At 43.3% G+C, this 23,243-nt stretch overlaps 1 protein-coding gene and 1 long non-coding RNA gene across 3 annotated transcripts in view; one reads left to right on the top strand and one right to left on the bottom strand.

Moving 5' to 3' along the window:
* TAFA1 (TAFA chemokine like family member 1) overlaps positions 1–23,243 on the bottom strand; it is a 338,693-nt gene that overhangs the window by 89,195 nt on the left and 226,255 nt on the right. The window lies entirely within an intron of this gene.
* On the top strand, positions 1,183–21,773 carry LOC308581739. The gene is made up of 4 exons (XR_014005232.1): positions 1,183–1,470; positions 9,313–9,497; positions 20,345–20,441; positions 21,447–21,773. It is a non-coding gene; the product is annotated as an uncharacterized lncRNA (long non-coding RNA).

Raw genomic sequence — 23,243 nt, 5'->3', positions numbered from 1 at the left:
TACTTTGGGGCAGGGGAGGGGCAGGGGTCTAAAGTATCAAAATATTGGGAGCTAGTGTTGTGCAGTGGTTAGAGTAACAGACTAGGACCTGGGAGGCCAGAGTTCAAATCCCCTCTCAGCCATGAAGCTCATGGCGTGGCCTTGGCCCAAACACAGTCTCTCAACCTATGTCACAGGGGAGTTATGAGGATAAAATGGGGGGAGTGAGAACCTAGAGTACCTTGGAGGAAAGGTGGGATAGTAATTAAACAAATAAATAAATGTCAAGCCACTGTAACATTAGGATTAGTATTCAGCTCCGATGCATCATGACTTTTCTCAGTGCAACTTTCAAATCACAGGCAAACTCGTTTTTAACATTCTTGTGATATACTCTAACTTTTCAGAACAGCTCTCTCTTTTTGTCTTACAGACTCAAACAATATGAGATATCATTATTGGTTTCTAAAAATCTCAGCAGATTACAAGGCTTCCCCAGCACTCAGTGTAAAGTGCAGATTGGACCTTTGTGGGGTTTAAATCGGTGAACACAAGGGAAGCGGATTTTGCAGCTTGAAGGATATTTGCCTACAGCATAATTCCAATAATGGAAGTAATATCAGATCATATAAAGTTGAAGCTTTCACTCTACAGAACTGAGAAATGATGGGAGAGGTATACTGGGAGTTTCCCTTTCAGATTAAATATTTGAGACGTGAATGTCTGAGACAATCATAATCCTCTGGAAATTACCTTGCTATCTCAAGAAGAGGAAGAATAAGAGATACTTTTCTGTATTACAATTAAGACACAGAAATCTTATTTTCAGCAAGATTTTAAAGAGAAGCAGAAAACATTTGGGAGTTTAAATTTCAGTTATGTTAGTCTTAGGCTCAATTCAGAGATTGTGCCATGTGATCTTCAAAGCAATGTTTTGCAGGTGAGATATGTGCCATGGGTTCATGCACACACACCCTCTTCACCACTTCAAATGTATGGAATCTCCTAGTTTGTTCTCACTTTGCTTGGTCTGCCATCTCAGTCAGGTAAACTATCACTGCTGAAGTGCCCCCACCATTGTCAGGTGCTGTGCTGGTGCCTCCCCAGTTCCTGCCATTGGCCATGAAGTGCCCGTGATGTCACAAAAGGACATGGTCGCTAAGGAAACAGAGGCAGCTGTTAGTGGGAGTTCCCAGAGTTCCACAGGACTGTTAAGCCACTCTGGGAATTCTAGCTTTGTGTGAGGAACAGGGGTCTCCTCACAACTCTCAACTCCCTTAAAGTACACTTCCCAGAATTCTTTAGGAGGAAGCCATGACTAATGGCACCTCAAGTCTTCATATTCCACACCATAATACTTGCTATCATCCTGCTCTGCTAGTTAATTCTCCCCTTCTTAATTATTAGGTTCAAATGTGATCCTTATAGCACAAACCTAACCTTGTCTACTCAGAAGAAAGTCCAGTTAAATTCAGTGGAGCTTACTCCCAGGTAAGTGGGCTTGGGATTGCAGCCTTAGATATCTTTGAAGAGTTACAGGACAAGACAATATATACATAGTCAGGAAATTTCTCTTATTTATATTTATTGCTACACAACACAGAGTACTAACCACTATACGATCACGGCCATTTATTGCTTTGCAATTACTGTTTTAGGAATTAAAAGAGAGACTTATTTGACTAACAGGTTTATTTAGTTTCTTGAATCCTTAACCAATTCTGGAAATTGTGTGCAAAAGAAAAAATGCCTCTTCCTGTGAAACACACTCCCAGAATAAAGATATATAGCAAATGGAAATCTGCAACTAATGGATTATGGCTGCCTAGAAGTGTGTGGCAATGAGGATGGTGTCTGCCTTCTGTGCTAGCATGACTTGTTTTCTGCAAGACTTTTATCAGGTTTTTAGAAAAAGAAGCCTATCTCCTTTTTCAGAGGAGGCAAGAAATTGAATTTATTTGTAGCCTAGGGATGCAGAAAACTACCACATCTAATCTATGGCAGCTTCAGAGTTGAAACGCAGGAGATTCCCGAGACATCACCATTCAGCTGGGCATGGGAGATCATGGATGCAGTTGTCATTTTGCCACTTTCGGTTAGCCACTAGGATGGGAGATCTTCCCTACCCCACATCCCTCTCATGGCACTTATTTCTGTCTTAATAGCAAAGGACGGCAAAGTGTCTCATTGGCTTTCAAAACGTTGAACGCATGTAGAGTTCTAAATGATTTATTTCTGGCTCTTCCTGCTCTAGCACTTCCCCCCACCCCCTTTCCAAATATTAAGATATATGTAATCGACTCTGGCAGTTCACTTTGCAAATGTAATAGAAATAATTATAAGGAGGTCCAAAGGTTGCCAGCAAAGGAAATGTAACAAGATTTTTTTTTTTAAGGACTATTGACTTTCGTGAAAAATATATGTGGAACCTAAGGATACTGCAGATCAACTGAAAAAGAAATTAATGTTTTATGCTGCGTCTCCCCCCCCCCCCCTTTTTGGACCCAAAGAGATTTTACAAAGGCAAATAGGGCAATGCAAGCCTATCAGTTTTAGAAATATTTGCAGGAGCAGGGCAGAAAAGAATGCTTAGCATACGTATATGGGATTAGGAGACATCAATTGGTCACCATACAGATTAACCGATGTCCAGAACTCAATGAGCCACAAATAGAGAACAGTTTCAATTGAATTGAAACTGTGGTGAAAATTGAAATTGTGGTGGAGTCTCCTTCTTTGGAGGTCTTTAAGCAGAGGCTTGACAACCATATGTCAGGAGTGCTCTGATGGTGTTTCCTGCTTGGCAGGGGGTTGGACTCGATGGCCCTTGTGGTCTCTTCCAACTCTATGATTCTATGATTCTATGGTTCTATGAATCATGTAGCTCAGTGGTAAAACAAATGTTGTTGCTTGAGGCTCAGATGGCCTTGGTGGCATGCAGGGCCTTCCATCAGCTTCAGTTGGTGGCCAAGCTGTGCCTCTCTCTGGATAGGGATAGCCTAACTACTCTTTTCTATGCTCTGGTGAGCTCGAGGTTAGATTAGTGCAACACATGGGGCTTTCTCTTCAGCCGGTTCAGAAACTTCAGCTGGTGCAGAATTCATTGGCCACGTTGCTCACTGTGGCAAAATGGTTTGAACAAAGCAACCTTAGCTGGCTGCCAATTAGCTTCTAGGCCCAATTCAGAGTGCTGGTTTTGACCCATAAAGACTTAAATGGCTCAGGACCGTGATACCTCTGGTTTCCTCTAGAAGCTTTGTACTTCGTATGATCCCTGACCAGTGACCATGCTGGCTGGGGCTGATGGGAGTTGTAGTCCAAAACAGGGCACCAGGTTGTGAAGGTTGTTGTAGGTATTCATCCGATTTTCTGAGGCAACTTATACTACATAGCTACAACATTAGGTCCATGCAAAGCAGTAACTGCAAATGACTCAGGCTGCCAAGCCAAGCCAAGCCAAGTCATGAAGGAAATCAAGTTTGACCAAGAAGACAGTTATATGGCCAAGGTGGTCAGCAATTCAGCAAGCAGGTACAGTGCTACCTCGGGTTAAGTACTTAATTCGTTCCGGAGGTCCGTTCTTAACCTGAAACTGTTCTTAACCTGAGGTACCACTTTAGCTAATGGGGCCTCCCGCTGCTGCCGCTGCTCTGCCGCACGATTTCTGTTCTCATCCTGAAGCAAAGTTCTTAACCCGAGGTATTATTTCTGGGTTAGTGGAGTCTGTAACCTGAAGCGTCAGTAACCCAAGGTAGCACTGTATATGCAACAATGGAGACCAGCAGACATCAGCAAAGGATGGGGCGAAACAAAGATGAGACAAGTTTAGTGGAAATAGCAAGATGGCAGAAGTGGTGATCCAAAACTGGGGCACTTCCAGCAAAAGCAGGCGTACAACCAAGATGCGAGCCGGAGCAGCATTGTTTTGGAAGCTGATATTTGCTGCCCTACAGTTATATGAGGGGAAAGTGCCACTCAGCCAGTGTAGGCCAGTCTGTGTGGTTAATATTCCTCAGCTGGGCTTGGTGGGACTCGGGAGGAGGGCAACAGCTTGAAATCACTTGCATTTGTATGCAGCAGTGAAGATGGTTCCTGATGCTTCCTGGCAACCTAGCAATGGCTCAAGGGTTGCTGCTGTCCAGCATCCTCCCATGCACATCCGAGACAAGTAACCAGTATAGATCTTTAGCCAAGGAAAAGCAGAACATCCCTTCAATGCGTCTCTAGAAACCGGCTAATGGATCCCTTAGCCATACTTGTACATATGAAGGAGCATGCACTTGGCTAACTGTGCTTAAATAGAGGAACACGGGTCTGTAATGGGCAGAATATTGATCAGCTGGGAGGAGAGATTTTGGGCAGTTAAAACAGTTGAGAAAAACGGTGGGAGCGCTAAGTATATCCCAAGCAAAAGGAAACTGAAATCTAATAGGGCTCGAGTAAAGGCTAATCTAGTTTGACAGAAAAATTCTAAGCGATTAGAAAACTAACCAAGTGGTCATTTAGGCCTAATGATGTTCAGAATGGGCCTAGAGGGCAGGCAGAGACTTTCGCGTAGTGCTTCTCTCCTGTTTTCCAGCACAGGGCTCTTAAAGAAATGGAAAGAGATATGCTTGATTTACACAAAATCTCGGGGTGGCAGTAAATAAATCGGAACTAGGCGATGAGAAGGAGGAACATGAACCAGGTGTTCGTAAAATAGGAATACAGAAAGCTCCTTGTGCTGAGTCACATCACATAAGGTGTGCAAAAATCTACACATACATACTGACACCAGTAGCTGCAGCTTTGAGGTAGGCAGATTAGACAGACAAAGCTACGAGCGTCTACTAGTCCTGACGGTTGTGTTTTGCCTTTTCCCCATTTTAATTTTCCATTAGATTTTTCCAAAGTTTCACAAATTGGCTCCAAATCAATTAATTACATTATTTTATATATTGACCTCTCGTCCCCCCTCCCCACAGCGTTTTTGTTCAAACCCCTTTCTACTGCATTATATATCAAACTCTTAGCTATTACAAAAATCCTTCTAATAAAATGACTTTATCCTTTTTCTTCCGCTGCTCCTGTCCCGAATCCTGCCCGCAGTTTCATTTGATTATGCTACTTTTGTAAATAGTCCAGTGGAGAAGCCTCCATTCTTCTATAGGAAGTTCATCGTTTTGATCTCTTAATATTGCTGTCAGCTTTGACGTTCCTGCATAGTCCATTACTTTTAAAAGCCGTTCCTCCTTCACTGGAACCTTCATTTCTTTCCATTTCTGTACATTTTCTGTACATTTTCTGTGTGTTCTGCCTTCACTGTCTGAGGCAATATGCCTCCGAATAAAAGGTAAAGGACCCCTGGACGGTTAAGTCCAGTGAAAGGTGACTATGGGGTTGCGGCACTCATCTCGCTTCAGGCTGAGGGAACCGGTGTTTGTCCACAGACAGCTTTCCGGGTCATGTGGCCAGCACGACTAAACCACTTCTGGTGCAACAGAACACCATGGCAGAAGCCAGAGAGCACGGAAACACCGTTTACCTTCCCGCTGGAGCAGTACCCATTTATCTACTTGCACTGGTATGCTTTCGAACTGCTAGGTTGGCAGGAGCTGGGATAGAGCAGTGGGAGCTCACTCCGTTGCGGGGATTCAAACCGCCGACCTTCTGATCGGCAAGCCCAAGAGGCTCAGTGGTTTAGACCACAGTGCCACCCGCCTCGGATACTAACTTCTGGGTATCATGAGTGTGGGAAAGGGATTCACACTTGGGGTCTGCTTGTGGGCTTCCCAAGGGTGTCTGGTCAGCCATCATGAGAACTGAATGCTGGACTAGATGGGCCTTTGGCCTGACCTAGCAGGGCTCTTGTTATATTTTAAGTGAGCAGGTGGGGGAGAAGGAGATGTTTGGAAGGTGGCAGATGGGAAGCAGGCTCAGAAATGGATGCTAGAGTGTTGGGAGAAGATTGAGAGGCTCCAGAGAAGGTGCTGGGGAGCTGCAGAAGGTGCAACAAATCAACACAGATTGGCTCAGAAGCAGCTGAGTGTTTTCTCAGTTTTGGGGTTAGGAAGATGGATTAGCTCATCTTATTCTGAGGCAATGTGCCCATCACTAATTCAGACTCATTTTTACAACTCACTCTTCTGTTCAGTCTTGGTGCTCACTGAGAAAACTTCACATTGAATATGGTGAGCCAATTATTCAAATTCCCAGCTAGTGTGGTAACTTCTAGACAGACACCAGAGCGGGTGTGGAAGATACATTTCAGTGCTTTGTCTACAAATATTCAGCAGTTATACCAAAAGAGAACACTACAGTTCTCTGTAACCATGGTAACCTGCAGTCACTGCATTTGAAAGAAAAGTACCAAGCACCATTTGACTGAAATGTATGACTTTTTATTTATTATTGAAATAAAGGACACATTTCTACTTATATTCTTTATTATGATGGGCAAGATGCTGTATCTGTTATTGCCTTGCTAAGTTTTTTTTTATTGTTTGCAAGCTTTTTATTTATAGGAATGTTTTACATTTTTGCTTATATGTCTGCTATGCCCTAACCTGATGGGAGTTACATGCTAATGAAAGAGGGAATGCATCTCTGCAAACATAGCTGTTTTTCAAAACTCTAACTCTTTAGCTGCCTCCTATTTTATTAGGATACAGCCGGATGGACTGCATCTGTTTTAAATGTACCAAATAAGCTGGGTTGCAGATTCTCTTCATACCTAAGAATAGAATAAGAATCATAGATTTGGAAGGGATCCCAACGGCCATCTCATTCAACCCTCTGCACTGCAGTAATCTCAGCTAAAGCATTTATTATTATTATTATTATTATTATTATTATTATTATTATTATTATTATTATTATTCCCCACCCATCTGACTGGGTTTCGCCAGCCACTCTGGGCGGCTTACAACATATTTGAAAATGTAATAAAAACATCAATCCTTAAAGACTTCCCTAAACAAAGCTGCCTTCAGATGTCTTCTAAAAGTCAGATAGTTCCACAGGGAGGGCGCCACTACCGAGAAGGCCCTCTGCCTGGTTCCCTGTAACTTCACTTCTCACAGTGAGAGAACCAGCAGAAGACCCTCAGGAGGAGGACCTCAGTGTCCGGGCTGAGCAATAGGGGTAGAGACGCTCCTTCAGGTATACTGGGCTGATCCCATTTAGGGCTTTAAAGGTCAGCAACACTAACACTTTGAATTTTGCTCAGAAATGCGTTGGGAGCCAATGAAGATCCTTTAGGACTGGTGTTTTATGGTCCAGGTGTCCACTCCTGATCAACAGTCTAGCTGCCGAATTCTGGATTAGTTGTAGTTTCCAAGTCACCTTCATAGGTAGCCCCACACAGAATACATTGCAGTAGTCCAAGCGGGAGATAACCAGAGCATGCACCACTCTGGCGAGACAGTGTGCAGGTAGGGAGGGTCTCAGCTGCCATACCAGATGGATCTGGTAGACAGCTGCCCTGGATGCAGAATTGACCTGTGCCTCCATGGACAGCTGTGAGTCCAGAATGACTCCCAGGCTGCCCACCTGGTCCTTCAGGGGCACAGTTACTCCATTCAGGACCAGGGAGTCCCCCACACCTGCCTGCCCCCTGTCCCCCCAAAACAGTACTCCTATCTTGTCAGGATTCAACCTCAATCTGTTAGCCACTATCCATCCTCCAAACGCCTCCAGACACTCAGACAGGCTCTCCACTGGTTCTGATTTAAAAGAGAGGTAGAGCTGGTGAACATACTGATGAACACCCAGACCAAACCGCCTGATGTTCCCTCCCAGTGGCTTCATATAGATGTTCAAAAGCATGGGGGAGAGGATGGAGCCCTGAGGCACCCCACAAGTGAGAGCCCAGGGGTTTGAACATTCATCCCCCAACATCACTTTCTGGACATGGCCCAGGAGAAAGGAGCGGAACCACTGTGTAACAGTGCCCCCAGCTCCCCACAAATGGCCATCCATCCTCTGGTTAAAAACCTCCACAGAACGAGAGCCCTACCACCTTCCAAGGGAGTTCATTCCACTGTTGAACAGCTCTTACCATCAGAACTTCTTCTGGATGTTTAGTCGAAATCTCCTTTCTCATAACTCGAAGCCATTGGTTCGGGTTCTATCCTCTGGAGTAGGAAAAAACAAGCTTGCTCCATCTTCCATGGTTTCCTTCTGATATTGTGAACTATAATTCACTTCATCCTTGCCCCATTGGCCAGACTGGCTGGGGTTGGTTGCAGTTGTAGTCCACATCATCTGAAGGCCACTATGTTGGCTACTCCTAATCCAAACATTCATTTAACAAGACACAAAGAGTGGTTTCTTTTATTACCACAGAATATTTTAAATGAGTTTGCAGTAAATACCGGAGCCAAGAGCGAGGACGGTGGAGGGCGGAGACATTCTTTCAACTTCTTTTTGAATCACGAGATCTAAACGCATCCCGCGATCATCTGCGATAGACCACGATCTTCAGGGGATCGACCTGTCGATTGCGGTCGACCTGTTGGACATCCCTGCTCTAGTGGATGGGTTTTAATGTGCAACTGGGGAATCCAACACAACAGTTGCACTAGTGGAAACCTGTTGTGCCACAGACTGTGCAAGAAAGTTACAAGCAAAATGTGGAACATGCCTTTGTGCTACATTGGATACAACCCTCTCTGTATGTTTCCTTCCTTCCTTCCTTCCTTCCTTCCTTCCTTCCTTCCTTCCTTCCTTCCTTCCTCTCTCTTTCTTTCTTTCTTTCTTTCTTTCTTTCTTTCTTTCTTTCTTTCTTTCTTTCTTGATATTTATAATATGCCATGAAATAGTGAAACAGAATTCAGCCTAGTGTTCGTTGATTGCATTCACCACAGTTCTCAACTGCAGAATGGGGGGAAATGTATCCAAGTGTAGATTACATATATTACTCCAGCATGAAAAGGAAAAATTCGGGGCATAAAGCACAGTGTGAGCTATTAATATCTCCCCTGTTGTACACATGTGCATCACTTCCCAATACTATCAAGTCTTTAAAGTCAATAGCTGTATTTCCAAGTGAACCAGAGGGAATACTAAACAATTACCACACAACACTTTGCATCTATATTCTCTAAATGAATGGAAAAGTTGGGGGTTCTTTATTTACTTGGGCGAGGGGATCTTTGCAATTGTCAGTGATGATAATGAAAACTTACTGTTTCTGTCAAGTATGTTAACCCTGCTAAATACAAGGAGCCTTCTAAAAGCAGGTTACTATAGTTACCACAGTATTCTGGTTTTTTTTTATTATTTTCAACTCTAAATGCAGTATTTTTTGGTGTGCGTAAACAGCTGAACTGCATTTTTCAACTTGAATCTAAGGCGCCACAGGAACTGCTTTGATTTTAAATCTGCTGATCAAGCCCAGCACATTAAAGGTAAAAGACACGAGGAGGAAAGGAGGACTATTCTCCAAGATAAAAATGAAAAGTGACAAGAGGATCCACTCTCTTCTGAGAGCTTGAAAAATATGAACAGCTCCTTCCATGATTTTCTACTGAAAATTAGTAAGTAACTCATGATGCAGAAAATGCTCCAGATTAGCCAGATGCAAAAAAGGAGAGAGGATAATATAAGGGGCATTTACACATTATGTTCAGTGGTTGGCATTCACCCAAGTGTTACTCAGAGTAGATCTATGGAAATGAATGGACCTAATGTAGGCATACTTATTCATTGAATGGGTCTACTCTGAGTAAGACTTGGCATAATGCCACCCAGTGTACAATCTGTGTTCTCATGTGAATAATTGAGCCGTATACTTGTACATTTGCTTCAATGGGACATTCAACAAGAGTACACAGTATCTGAGCAGCACAAATCAGCTAGTTTACAGGGCAGTGCTTAACTGCCATGTCCCATCAGTGCAAGGAGTTTGACTTGTGCAACATGACTTCTCCTCTCTCCTCTCTCCTCTCTCCTCTCTCCCTGCTCCACTCCCCACTCCCCAAATCTGTTCCAGAAAATGGGAGGATGTTCTGTTGTGCAAGCAGAGATTTTCCCCCTGACTGTAAGTTCACATAGCACTATGTTGGATACAAGCAACACTCTTTCACATCCACTCTTGCACATATGTAGAAGTACACAGAATAGATCTACAAGCTAACATGTGAACACACCTATTAACAGAATCATTCAAAATTACCCAAGTGGTCATGGCTCTCTAATTTCAAAGCTCTTTTGTGGCTCTGCCACAAAATAAGAGAGGACCACTCATCCATTAGCATTTGCCTGAACATGACTCATTCCTCCTGATGAGGTCCTCCTTTGCTTCTCTTACAAAGCAGTTAAGAGCCATTCCTTCCAGTCAAAGGACACCATGAACAAGGCCTAATTTATCATTTAGGAATTGCTCAGGATCACCATTCCTTCTTTCATATGGAAACATAGGTTTTGGAGCCACAATCTGTATCACAAGCATGGATGGTTTAGCTGGGATTCAGAGCCTCACAAATCTCATCCTCCTCAAAGCTAACCTCTTATAAGTGGCTATTAGAGTTCAGAGGTTATTATTAGAGTTAAGAGCTTCTGATATGCACTTTGGAAGATGGGAAATCGCTTCCGCTAGCTGTGAAATAATGGTATTATTTTGATCACTGGCTACTTTTGACTCATTTACAGTCATTCTTTCTGTCAAAGTGTTGCTCAGCACCAGGGTTTACCCAATTCAGAGGATGGTAAAAGCTCTGCTAAGGGTTAGGCCCCGACGAAGTAGTCGATTCAGCTCCAAGGCTCAGGCCAAGAAGTCCTTGGTGTGAGGAAAATGGATAGCAAGATTTCACTCTCTCTGTCTGTCTCTCTGAATACTAGAACTTGGGATTCAATGAAACCAAATGCTGGAAAATGCAGGACAGACAACAGAAAGTACTTCTTCAAATAGCAAACTGTGGAATCTGCTCCCAGAAGAGGCTTAGATTAATTTATGGAGGATAAAGCTATAAATGGCTGCCAGCCATTATAGCTATGAACTACTCCCACATAATCTCCAACATTTCTCTGATGAAAATAGGGATGTCCTATTGCTGCACTATTATTATTATTATTATTATTATTATTATTATTATTATTATTATTTATTATTATTATTATTATTATTATATTTATACCCCACCCATCTGACTTGATTGCCCCAGCCACTCTGGGCAACTTCCAACATATATAAAAACAATAAAAACTTCTGTATATAGGGCTGCCTTCAGATGGCTCAGTGGTCAGATAATTCCATACCCTCCAACATTTCTCCGATAAAAATAGGGATGTCCTAAGGAGAAGCAGGACATTCCAGGATCAAATCAGAAGCCAGGGCTGCTTCTGTAAATCCTGGGATGTCCCTGGAGAACAGGGACACTTGGAGGGTCTGCTCCCACTGTCAAATTGGTATGCCTCTGAAGATCGGTTTCTGGAAATCACAAGTGGGGAAAGTGCTGTTGCACTCAGACTCTGCTTGCAGACTTCCCAAAGGCCCCTGTTTGGCTGCTGTGCTGGATTAGAAAGCCCACTGGCCTGATCAAGCAAGATTCTTAACACATCACAGCAATCTGACTGTCATGAATGAGTCAGCTCCCAGGGAAGGGTTGCAGCCAACTGAAGAAAGTAGCCAGGAACAGAGAGGGTTAACTGCCATGCAGGATGAGCATCGGCTAGCGCCAAGTCCCCTGCCCCTTGGAATGCCGGTTGATAAGGGAATGGCTGAGAGCCGGCTAGAATGCAGTCAAGGTTCGCCGGAAGCACAAACAGGCGGGGAAGAGTTAAGAGACAGCTTCTGAGAGAATGGGGAAGAGGCAGGAGCTGACCCACTCAGCCTGAGGTCTCGGCGAATGGGAGGGTTGCAAGATAGAAAACAAAACAAAAGACATAAGAAGCGAAAGTTCAGTTGCTTCTGGTCACTGTCTTCAGAAGGGTCATCATGACTGATGATGGCAGAGACTGTGTTAAGCCATCTGGAGCTGTCTGTTTGTTTTGACAATAAAGCATCCTTTTTAATTAACTACACTCACTGTGTTATCAAGCCGGGGACTGGACTCCTGACACTCACCTAGAGGTTACCAGAGCATAGACAACAGTAGTTAGGCTATCCCTGTCCAGACAGAGGCATAGTTGGGCCACAAGCTGAAGCTGATGGAAGGCACTCTGCACCACCGAGTCCACCTGAGCCTCAAGTGACGGCAAAGGATCCAGGAGTACCCCCAAACTATGTACCCGTTCCTTCAGATGGAGCGTAACCCTATCAACATCAGGCAACCTTCCATCCACCTGGTCTAGGGAACTGCTCACTAACAGTGCCTCCGTCTTATCTGGATTGCGCTTCAGTTTGCTGGCTCTCATCCAGTCCATTACCAAGGCAAGACACTGGTCCAGCACTTCCACTGAAGATGTAAAGGAGAAGTAAAGTTGTGTGCTACCAGCATGTTGCTGACAGCATACTCCAAACCTCCGGATAACCCTACTCAGCGGTTTCATGTCGATGTTAAACAACATAGGTGATAAAATTGAACCCTGAGGAACCTCGCATTATCCTGGCTGTGGGCTGCCCTGACAGCTTTTCTGAAAAGCAGCCTCAAAATCCTCAAAATCAATAAAAAATGAATTTTTTAAAAGCAAGAGTAGGCACTGCAACCAGTCTTTGTATAATAATGGCAGTTGCTGGTCCTACTCGGGTGGCTGAGCAATGCCCTGTGGTTGTGGTAATCTACCAAGTGGCTCCAATACTTTGTCCACCTCATGAGATGAGAAGACTCCCTGGAAAAGACCCTGATGTTGGGAAAGATTGAGGACACAAGGAGAAAGGAACAACAGAGGACGAGATGGCTGGACAGTGTTCTCGAAGCTACCAGCATGAGTTTGACCAAACTGCTGGAGGCAGCGGAAGACAGGAGTGCCTGGTATGCTCTGGTCCATGGGGTCACGAAGAGTCGGACATGACTAAATGACTAAACAACAACCAAAATGGCTGAATGAGGCAGCCCCTGCCCTTTCTATCTGTGTGGCAGAGCAGAGCAGAACTTCCTTTCTACAGGTCACAGACAGCATATTGCCAAATGCCTCTGGAAACGTAGAGCCGTCCCTGTTGTGATAGCATCCAAAGATCAGATTAACATACTGTTGCTGCTCCTTTCTTGATCTGTGATCAAATAAGTGAAAATGGAATCTGTCATGAGCAAGAATCAAAATCTTGCTTTGTAGTTCTCTTTCATCCAAATCATTAACATTCATCTGCCTTTTGTCAGAGGGATACGTGTATTTGGTTAAAGTGTGCATCCCTAAACTATCAATTTCCCGAGGCTTTTGCTCTCCTCTGATGATTGGCTAAACCAGATAAGCAATCTGCCCTTACGCTGAGCAGAAATAATGAACATGGCCATAACAACCCAGAACACTGCAAAAAACTTGGTTTCTGAAGACAATCCATATCCAATCCTGATCAGGCATATGGAGAATGCGGAATGCTGCAGGCATGACAAACAGGCTGGAACAAAGGGAGGAGAAAGACTGGAGGCAGGCAGGCAGGGTCAGTTCTGGACCAGGCAGCCAGTTCTGGACAAAGGCAGGCTTTTTACAGACTACAGACACAGCTTAAGAAGCTGATGACTTGTTTTATGTTCCTTGGGCCTATTAGTCCATGCTAATGGATAGCCTTCAAGCCTGGAGTCCAGCACACCTGCCTCACCATGATTTTGTATTAAATTTGTCTTTATTTCCTAGCAGGCTCAATAAGACCCTCAATGGGGGTGTGGGGGTGTGAGGAGGCTGACCTCTCAATGGAACCGGCCTCAAGGATTTCATTCATTTTTAGGTGCCTGCTGAAAACCTTTCTAGTCCTACCTACTGTACCTACTTACTTACCTACCTACAGGCATTTGCAGGCAATTAAGAACACATCTTTCCATAATAGCTAGTTGATGGTTTCTGATTTTGCATCTTATGTTGTTTTTATTATTCTTGTAAACATATGCACATATCCATGTAAACTAGTGCTGATAGGCAAAGGAGTGGGATAACATTTTAGCCCAGAATCATTACCTTCATAAAGATATAGCTGATTACTGTGCAACACTTGATAGCAGGATAAATGAGGGAAGTTTTGCTATACAATACTCACATATGAGCCCGAAAGCTCGGGTTCCATAAAAAGTAGTCCTACATTACGATAATTAAACTGTGCAGTAATGCATCTCATCAAGATGCAGTTCCAGTGTTTCTGCATTTGAACTCAAGTAGCTCAGCAGCATGTGCATAGTTCTATTCCTGCTCCTTACAACAATCTTGTGAGGTAGCCTAGGGTGAAAGAGAATGACAGGCCTAAATTTCAAGACTGACTGAACCTATGTGTCTGTAGTTCTGGTTCATCTTCCTGTTGGGAACATCTTTGCAAGACTCTTTCCACCTTACAAAGACATGCTTTTGTCTCCACAGAAGCAATGGAGATGAAGAATGACCTGCAGTGAGTTTCCACATTCTTTATTTCTGAAACCAATTATGGTTGCTAATAGTCAACCAGGTTGCCCAATGAAAAATCATTTGTCATCGCCCAAGCACTTAAAAGCAAGGAATGAATAATTAAGGACATCATGCATCTTTCACCAAATCAATGAAATTAAACAATAACAACAGATTAGTTACTGTTAAACAAAGAAACATTGTCTTAATCACAGGCTGTAATGGCTCCCTTTGTCCTTCAAGGGTGTTTTATTAGAATTAGAAAGAATTTACATGAATGTTTGCCAATGAAGAAACAGAACGAGACATTTCTCACCGAAATGCCCTAAAAGAAATTAAAATCATAATGCTTGTTCATAATCTATATTATATTTAAACAGAACCTGTTTTAATGCCACTTTGAAGATTGTAATGAAAAACACACTTGGGTAAGGGCAAACTTTAGCTTAGCTCCCTACCTCTGCTAGACATTCAAAACTATTGAGTTATTGGCATCCTTATTCTGCAAGAGAACACAGCAACATACTTCTTATAATGAGTTGGACCATTCGTTCATCCAGCTGGGTATTTACACTGTCTAGCAATAGCTTTCTAGGGTTTCAGATAGGGGAGCAATCCCAGCACCACCCAGAGATGCTGGAGATTGAACACGAGACACCTTCTGCATGCAAGGCAGATGCTCTACCACTGACCTACAGCCCTTCCCTAAATGCTGTGATCAAGCTGAGTTTTCAAAGATCTACAGGCTCTGGGCAAGTTAACCCAGACGCCAAATGCTCATGTAACGTGTTACACTGGAGTATGCAACCAGCGGCGGAGGAAGCCGCTCGGACGCCTGGGGCGGGGTGGGCGGCCCATAGGGGTGGGGCGAGCAGCCCATAGGGGGAGGCAGTGGGCAGACCGTTTGGGCAGCACAGAGCCTGTGCGTGCCCAAGCCATCGTGTCTCTCCCAGGAAAGACGCGTGGCTCAGGCACGCTGCAGGCCCCATGGTGAGTGCCACCCGGCACTTTGTCACCCCTCTCAGTGGTGACATCCGGGGCGGCCTGCACCCACTGCACCCCCCTTCCTCTGCCCCTGCATGCAACAGCCATGGCGCCTCCACGCCAGACATTCTCGCACAGCCAATCCTATGACGTCCACAATGGCAAGACACACCACCCATCCTTTTAACTGAGGTGGTGGACAAATGTATGCCACCCACAAAGAGTTCTCCTTCATCCTATTACATTTGCCTCTGTTGCCGGCCTTGGAGGACAGGACCAGTGTCTAAAGACATGCACTCATTTATAACTTGCACTACAACAGCCATAGACAGGGGCAGGATCAGCATACCTTATGCAGCGGACTGGTTAAACTACAGTGGTACCTCGGGTTACAGATGCTTCGGGTTACAGACTCTGCTTAACCCAGAAATAGTACCTTAGGTTAAGAACTTTGCTTTAGGATGAGAACAGAAATTGCACGGTGGCAGCAGCAGGAGGCCCCATTAGCTAAAGTGGTGCTTCAGGTTAAGAACAGTTTCAGGTTAGGAACAGACCTCCAGAATGAATTAAGTTCTTAACCCGAGGTACCACTGTAACTATAAATGAGCTCATGTCTTTAGCCACTGGTGCTGTCCTCCAAGGCTGGCAACAGAGGCAAACATAATAGGATGAAGGCATCAATTTGCTAGTGCCCATGTACACACTCCTTTCATTTGTTTTGGTGTTCTTCCTCTGGTCAGACTTGTTTGCAGAGTGCTGAAGAACTAGAAAGCATTGCAAATGGCTACGACAGGAGCAGGATGGCAGTGATGCCCCTGTTGTCACCTTCAGCTATCTGGAAAAACACACACCAGTGTTGTAGCCCTGGGTGTTTAGAAGGACTTGCATGTTGCTTGGTAAGACAAACGCAAGACTCACTTCCACCTCTGCATATGTGTAAAGAAGGCCACCTTTGGGCACCTGAAGCAGACACCAAAATGGCACCAGGGGAGAATGGATGAGGGAAAATCTGTATCAGGAACAAGGGGGGAAGAAAGGCCAAAAGGGATCTGCTGCCCTGGTGGATTCTGTCACCAGAGGCAGTCAGTCCACCTTGCCTCATGAGTGGGCCGGCCCTGAATAAAATTGATGTCGTTGCTTCATGGGTAGGCCAGCCCTATGTGCAAATAATGCAATGTATGAAATAAAACCAGACAAGCTTCCTTTGTTGCCTGATAGATATAATTTATATTTCATTTTAGTACATATTTGAATACAATGGAGTTTTGTAAATCTAATTTGCACAGTAGGGGTGTGTGTGTCTGTGTGTGTGTGTGTGTGTGTGTGTGTGTGTGTGTGTTGAATTGTGTGGGTGACTCCACATTCACTTTAACAAGTAAAAACTAAGTGCAAATTCCTGAAGACAGGCCAGGATTAAGGTGAATGTAATGAATCAGGGCTCAGCATTCACAATATCATTGTACTTCCCATGTCATGTCGCTGGCTACTGCTGAAGCAATGATGTTTGGTCGGATGCAGCCAGAGATGAGGGAGAAGTTCAATTCAATGCACTTCCAGAAAAACACGCAAAACCGAAATGTGGTCAACCTTCAAAATTCACACTTCTCTAAATTTTCAAAAGTCGACTGAGGAATGTGTATAAAAATGGGGGAAGTGTTCATACAAATGCATTCATTACTGAAAATACCACAGAAAGGTGCTTGCAAAAATGTGTACATTGGGCAAAATGGCATATAAGAGTGTTTTGTATAAGGATTAATTTGCATTAAGGTGCTGATGAAATTTCGTAAGGGCTTAAAAATAATAAATTCACAAACTGACATGGAAATGTGGAGAACTGAAGTTAAAGTTGGGAAAACGAGAAACTGAGAGAAACCAAAGCAGACCAGTCCAACCATCTCTCCAAGCTGAAAGGCTGTACTTATCCTTTAGCATTTGCCTGCCACTCAAGGAAATCTATACTTTTATGTTGCAGCCACTGTGATGCACAGTGCTAATGAATGCCAGAAACTCGTTCTATTTATTCAGCAGTTCTAGCTCCTCTTGTTGTCATGCACTTTCATCCCTGCCAACTCCACATTTACGGAAAGGTACTGCTTATTTTAAATAGCCCATTTTAAAATATGCACATTGGCACTGTTTTAGGAATGAAACCCATCTTTACTCTGCCACAATTATGATAGCTCTCATTTAATGACAATGGGAATGGTTGGAAACTTTTATCAGGCACTCATTTGCAGGGAATTATCAGAGTCTAAAATATAATTAATCATCTGTTGTCATGCCTCTATTATACAGCACCACTCTCTGGAGCCAATCTCTTTTATTTCATCTGCATTCATATGCCTCTGACCTTCCTTTTCTTTCCAATACCACAGACCTCAGGTAAATTTCAGCTGACTGCTCTAAAATGACTGGATATTGTTAAACCCATTTGTCAACCATATTATCAGCTTACAAACACGAGATCTCTCTGCAAATGTTTAGCATTTTCCACGTATATCGCAAGCGCAAGCATTACCCATGGGTGGCATCTGTCAATGTTGACAAAAAATGAAAATTTCGGAACTACTGTAAATAATAAAACAGTCCTAGAAAGATTATTTCTCTGGAGCATAAGCTATCAACAAACATGATTTGCATTTTGCGCTTACAGCTGTTTCAACATGAGCTGTTTGCTGTGGTTCATTAAAATGATTTGATTTGTCAGATTCCAGGAGTGTTGCAAGTTCTTGTATGTAACGATCACAGATACCAAAGCAGCGGTCGATCGGATTTACAGAATTGGATGAAATCAGAAGGTCCAAAAATGCACAATTATCTATACATCTAAGTTTGTGTGTGTATATGCAGCATATATACTTTGAAAGACTTGATTGCAATAAGCATAACAGATTAGCAAGGGCATGTTTTTCATAAAAACCATCTGGAATTTTTAAATTTATTTTTAAAAAACAAGATTGACTTCTTTTCTCCAGCAGGTTGTTTTCAATTGACCCCCACCCCACCCCCGGTGATGCAACCCCCCCAGTGAGGCTTCGATCAGCAGAATGGGGAGGGAAGGTGCCTTTTCCATAATCACTTTCCCCCTGCAGCTCACAATCACCCCCCCCCCCGCTCAAATATGCTCCAGAGGATTGGAGAACACTTCAGAACAGTATGGGAGTTCCAGGGGGAGGATGACTCAGCAAAAATAGCCTCTTCCACTGTTGGGAACCTCCACTGGATCAAAGTGGATCAGATGGGTGGGGTATAAACAACAACAACAACCATCATCATCATCATCATCATCATCCTCAGAGGGTCAGCACTGGTTACAACTCAGGGTATGGTTAAGCCAAATAAGGGCTGCACCAGATAGCCCCTAATTCCAAACTTTCACCCTGAAAGTAGAAAATAGCTGAACAAAGGGAAAAAGAACAAGACAGGAACAGAAAATGCCATCTACAGCTCATTTATGTATTTGCTGAAATATTTATTATCCTGATCCAAGGGCTTCTACAAGGCAGTTTTACTGCTATTAAAACCCACAATAAACTCCTCCATCTTATTGTGGATTTTAATTGTTGCAAACCTGCCTTGGCTGGAAAAGCTCTAAGGCAGCATTTATATGGCCAAATCAACCCATCTCATTAGATACAAGGAAGGTAGGGAAGGATTGCTCAAATTATTTGTGCGGGTGTAAGCCGGAATCAGTTCATAATATCTTAGAGCAGGCGTTTTTCAACAAAATGTAGGTTGTGAAATTCTGTTAGCATAACAGGAATTGTTTAAGACCGACAAGTTTATTCATTCTCTTTCTTGAGCTGTTTAAGCTGTTGTGTTTGGATTTTATTTGATATTGTCGTTATATAATGGATTTAAAGATATAAATGGCGTATCCACCGATATAATGGTTAGTAGTCTGACATATGGTTTAAGAATTGTTTTAGGGATGGGCTGAGCAGCTAATTATGACCTATTTTGGTATTGCTGGCACTCAATCCCATGTCCACCCTCTCCTGTTCTGTCCCATTGTGGGCATTTTATCCACATTTTTATACACTTCTTATGTACAAACACACTTTTAATGTAAAAATTTACTTTTAAATGCTTTTGCATGTAAAATGGATTCTTTGCATATTTTTAAACGCAAAATACATATTCCTGGGCCAACGTTTGTGTGCACCAAAGATGCTTTGCAAAATCAGGGGGAGTAAGCAATCTGACTGGAAGTTGCATTCTGATCCACAGGTGAGTTCAAGAGTATCAGACTGAGTTAGATGGTTGGACAGTGTTCTCAAAGCTACCAGCATGAGTTTGACCTAACTGCGGGAGGCAGTGGAAGACAGGAGTGCCTGGCAGGCTCTGGTCCATGGGGTCACGAAGAGTTGGACACGACTAAATGACTAAACAACAACAACACCTCTTCACAGGGAACTCTGGAAATGGTAGCACTGTGAGGGGAATAGGTGTCACTGAACAACCTGGAGCACTCTTAGCAAGCTAGAATTCTTTGGGAGGAAGCCATGTCTGTTTAAAACGGTTTCATAGTGCTTTAAATAAATGGTGTGAATGTAGCCTGAGTCTGACAAATGGAACTAGAAAACCTCCTTTGAGTCTGCCTACCAGTAGCATGTATGTGTGTCACATTTACTTCTGAATGTTCAGCTTATTTCCCCCATCCTGCCTTGGTGGCTTCCTTGAAAGCCTTTAAAAATAAGTTTGAAATCCCCTCTGAAACCCTACACACTTGTAAGCATTCCTTGATTTCAATGTGAAGTGAAACCATGTGGGCATTTGGATTTTTAACTGGCTCCTTGAGTGCAGAATGATTTTACAAAAATAAAAATGAAAAGTCACTTCTCCGGAACAAAGCTGTTTTTCTACCTCTGGTGATGCCACAAAGGAACCAGAGCAAAAACAATCACTGATGCATTGTTTCTTTTTGCAGAGAGAGCGACGACCAAGTGTCTCCTATTGGCCAACCACTTCCCGTGACTGCTTTTGTCAACAGGGAGCCTATTCCCCATCAACATCATCTGTCAAATGTGAGTTGCCAGAAAATATAACTGCCAATTTGGCCTTCCCCTGGAACTCTTCTGAGCGTGGCCGGGATCCCCAGAAATTCAATTTGACAGTCATCTTCAAAGCACCTCCACTTGCTGAAAAATGGTGCTGATAGATGAGGCAAATAATATCATAAGGGGTTTTGCAGAATCTCGATGCCCTAGAACCACTGGTGCATATTACTGTAAATTGAAAACCCTTGTCATATGTGGATATGTTTTACACGCTCAGGTATGCTCTAGCATAGCTAAGCTATAATCCTAGCTCCTGTCCCTCATTTTTTTTGTTAAAAAAGAGAGAGACTTGCATGGGGTTCTGCTAGTTTTCTCTGCATCATTGGGGCCACATACCACAGGATGCTCCTGTCCATGCCACAACGGGGGGCAGGACAAGGCACTGAAACAGAATCACCAGCGGCTGATGCTCTGTCGAGTATGGGGATAGATGTGGGATCTGGTACTGGTGCAATGGCAATTCCTTTCCTTTTGGGCTTCCGGTGATGATCCCGCTTGCACCTAAGCGTTCACACTCATTATGCTTCATGTTTCATGCTCTCTCATGTTTCAGTCTCATATCCCCCCTCCCCACAGTAAACCCCCTTTCCCCCCAGAGGGCCTGACCTCATGGAGTGAGCCCTTCATGTAGACAGTCCCTGCATATAGGCTTCATCCGTGCTATACGAGATTGAAAGCGGCACCATACCACTTTCATCCCAGCCGAAGCTTGCCCCCCCAACAAGAATCCTGGGTGGGTCAGCCCTGACCTCAAGTGTGCATGAACCAGTCTGTGAGAAGAAGCCAGTACAGAGCTATGCTGAATGTTCCATCCCTAACAAAACAACAACAAACAAACCACAGCTACTACTATGCCATAAGATCCACTGTCTTGTAATATCACATATGGCATGTACAGTTATTTATCGTTTGATATTATTTTTGCTGTAAAATGTGTGAGATCATGATACTGTATTTATTTGCATTACTTAGTGCTTTAACTACTGATGAAGCCCAGGACGGCGAAACAAGGCCAGTATTCCGGAAATCCTTGTCTAGACTCTGTGAAAGGATTTTGTGGAACTGTAACAACCTTTCATGTGGATTGTTTGGACCTTATGAACAGACAGGTGGAATAGACACCATTACACGGATGGACCTTATGCATGAACTGACTAGAAAATGATCTGATCCACTGGGCCTTCTGCTTTGTTCGTTTGTTGAACTTTATGAATTACTTCTGTTGAAATTTACAATTTGATACAATGAATAGTATACCTTATTTATCTAAGAACACAGCCAGTTACGTCTCGTGTGTTTATTGAGAATGTTCCATCTCTGCAGGCTTACCAGCTTGGTACATGGAACAATCCCCTTCCCCACCCCACCCCCACTGATCTGGGGTTCTTCTGCCCCTCTCAAAGCCAATTTCAAGGGGCATGGGGGAGGAGATGGGAGGACAAACCCATTGCTGATGGGATTTGCTAGGTGAATCCTACCTTTTAAGACCCTTACACCCTGCAACACACTCATCACTCGATGGCTGCAGTTCAGCTGCGGACTTGCCTGTGTGACTGCCACAGCATATAAGAACCATTCAAAAAACACTCACATCACTTTTGAGCATACTGGAGACCCTTCCCATCTTTTGCTGAAAGCCATCCATTGTGAAGAAATTGCACTGATATGACCCAACCCGAATGTAAGCAAGGTCACCTGACGCCTACATTTCATTCATTTTTTTTAAAAAAAGAGCCCTCATAAGGTTTATCTCTAAAACTTAAGCAACCACCACCACCACCAAGAAATTAACCACACAAGAGGCTTTTCTAGGTGCCAATTGCCAAAATTTACAGACACAAGCCAACACCATCCATAAAGAAGAGCAGCAAAAATAAGGAACAGATATGCCTCTCCTCACCCACCCACAAGGCAGGGAAATAAAGGACCTTGACAGAACAGTGGATATTAGTGTTAGTGAACGGCTGCAACATGTCTTAATATAATCTCAAACTCCCATCACAAATCAGCTTAGAAGCAGCATATGAGCTGGCCTGCAATGACTTGCACACCCTTGCTGGCTCTTATCTGCTAAATTGCTTTGCGGCAACCTCCCTCCGTGCCCTTGACCACATCTGAAAAGTATTTGTCTCCGGCTTCCAAACAATATGACAAGTCTACTTTGTGGCTTCCAAATATCTTAGGGTATAATTTTCTTTTAATAGCCACCTTCTTTCCTTGATGCATTTTTCTCTGCTGCTGATGGATGACCGAGGACCTAAAATGACTTGGAGACTCCAGCAATATTCATTTATCAAATGAATCCTTCCGCCAAGAATTTAACTAGATAATGGGGGCAAAAATATATTTTGTAAAACAACAAAACAACAACAACAACACATTGCTCGGTGAATAAAATAGAAAGGCTGAGTGGGGAAGAAAACAACAAATGAAAATGTTGCTACATAGGTTGTAGCTAGGAATGGGTGAATCTGTTAATTTCAGTTTCTCTCATTTTTTCAGTTTTCCAGTCTTCACTTCAATTCTCTCCCATTTCTGCATGAGTTTATAATTACATTTTCTTAAAGGGCCTCGTGAGAATAATCAACATTTTAGTGCAAACATCTCCTGATATACTCATTTTTGTAAGCATTTTTGACTGATACAAACATATTTTGCAAGCAATTTCCCCTTATATAATAATTTTTGTGTGTTATTCACTAATATATGCACCAAATGTACACTTTCCCCTAAAACACACATTCTGTGCAAACGGTATATGTTGGGAGA

This window comes from Podarcis bocagei (genome assembly GCF_964188305.1).
Source record: "Podarcis bocagei genome assembly, chromosome: 2".
Classification (NCBI taxonomy): Eukaryota; Metazoa; Chordata; class Lepidosauria; order Squamata; family Lacertidae; genus Podarcis; species Podarcis bocagei.
The sequence above is the reverse complement of the archived record's forward strand: the minus strand, read 5'-3'. Positions and strand labels throughout refer to the sequence as shown.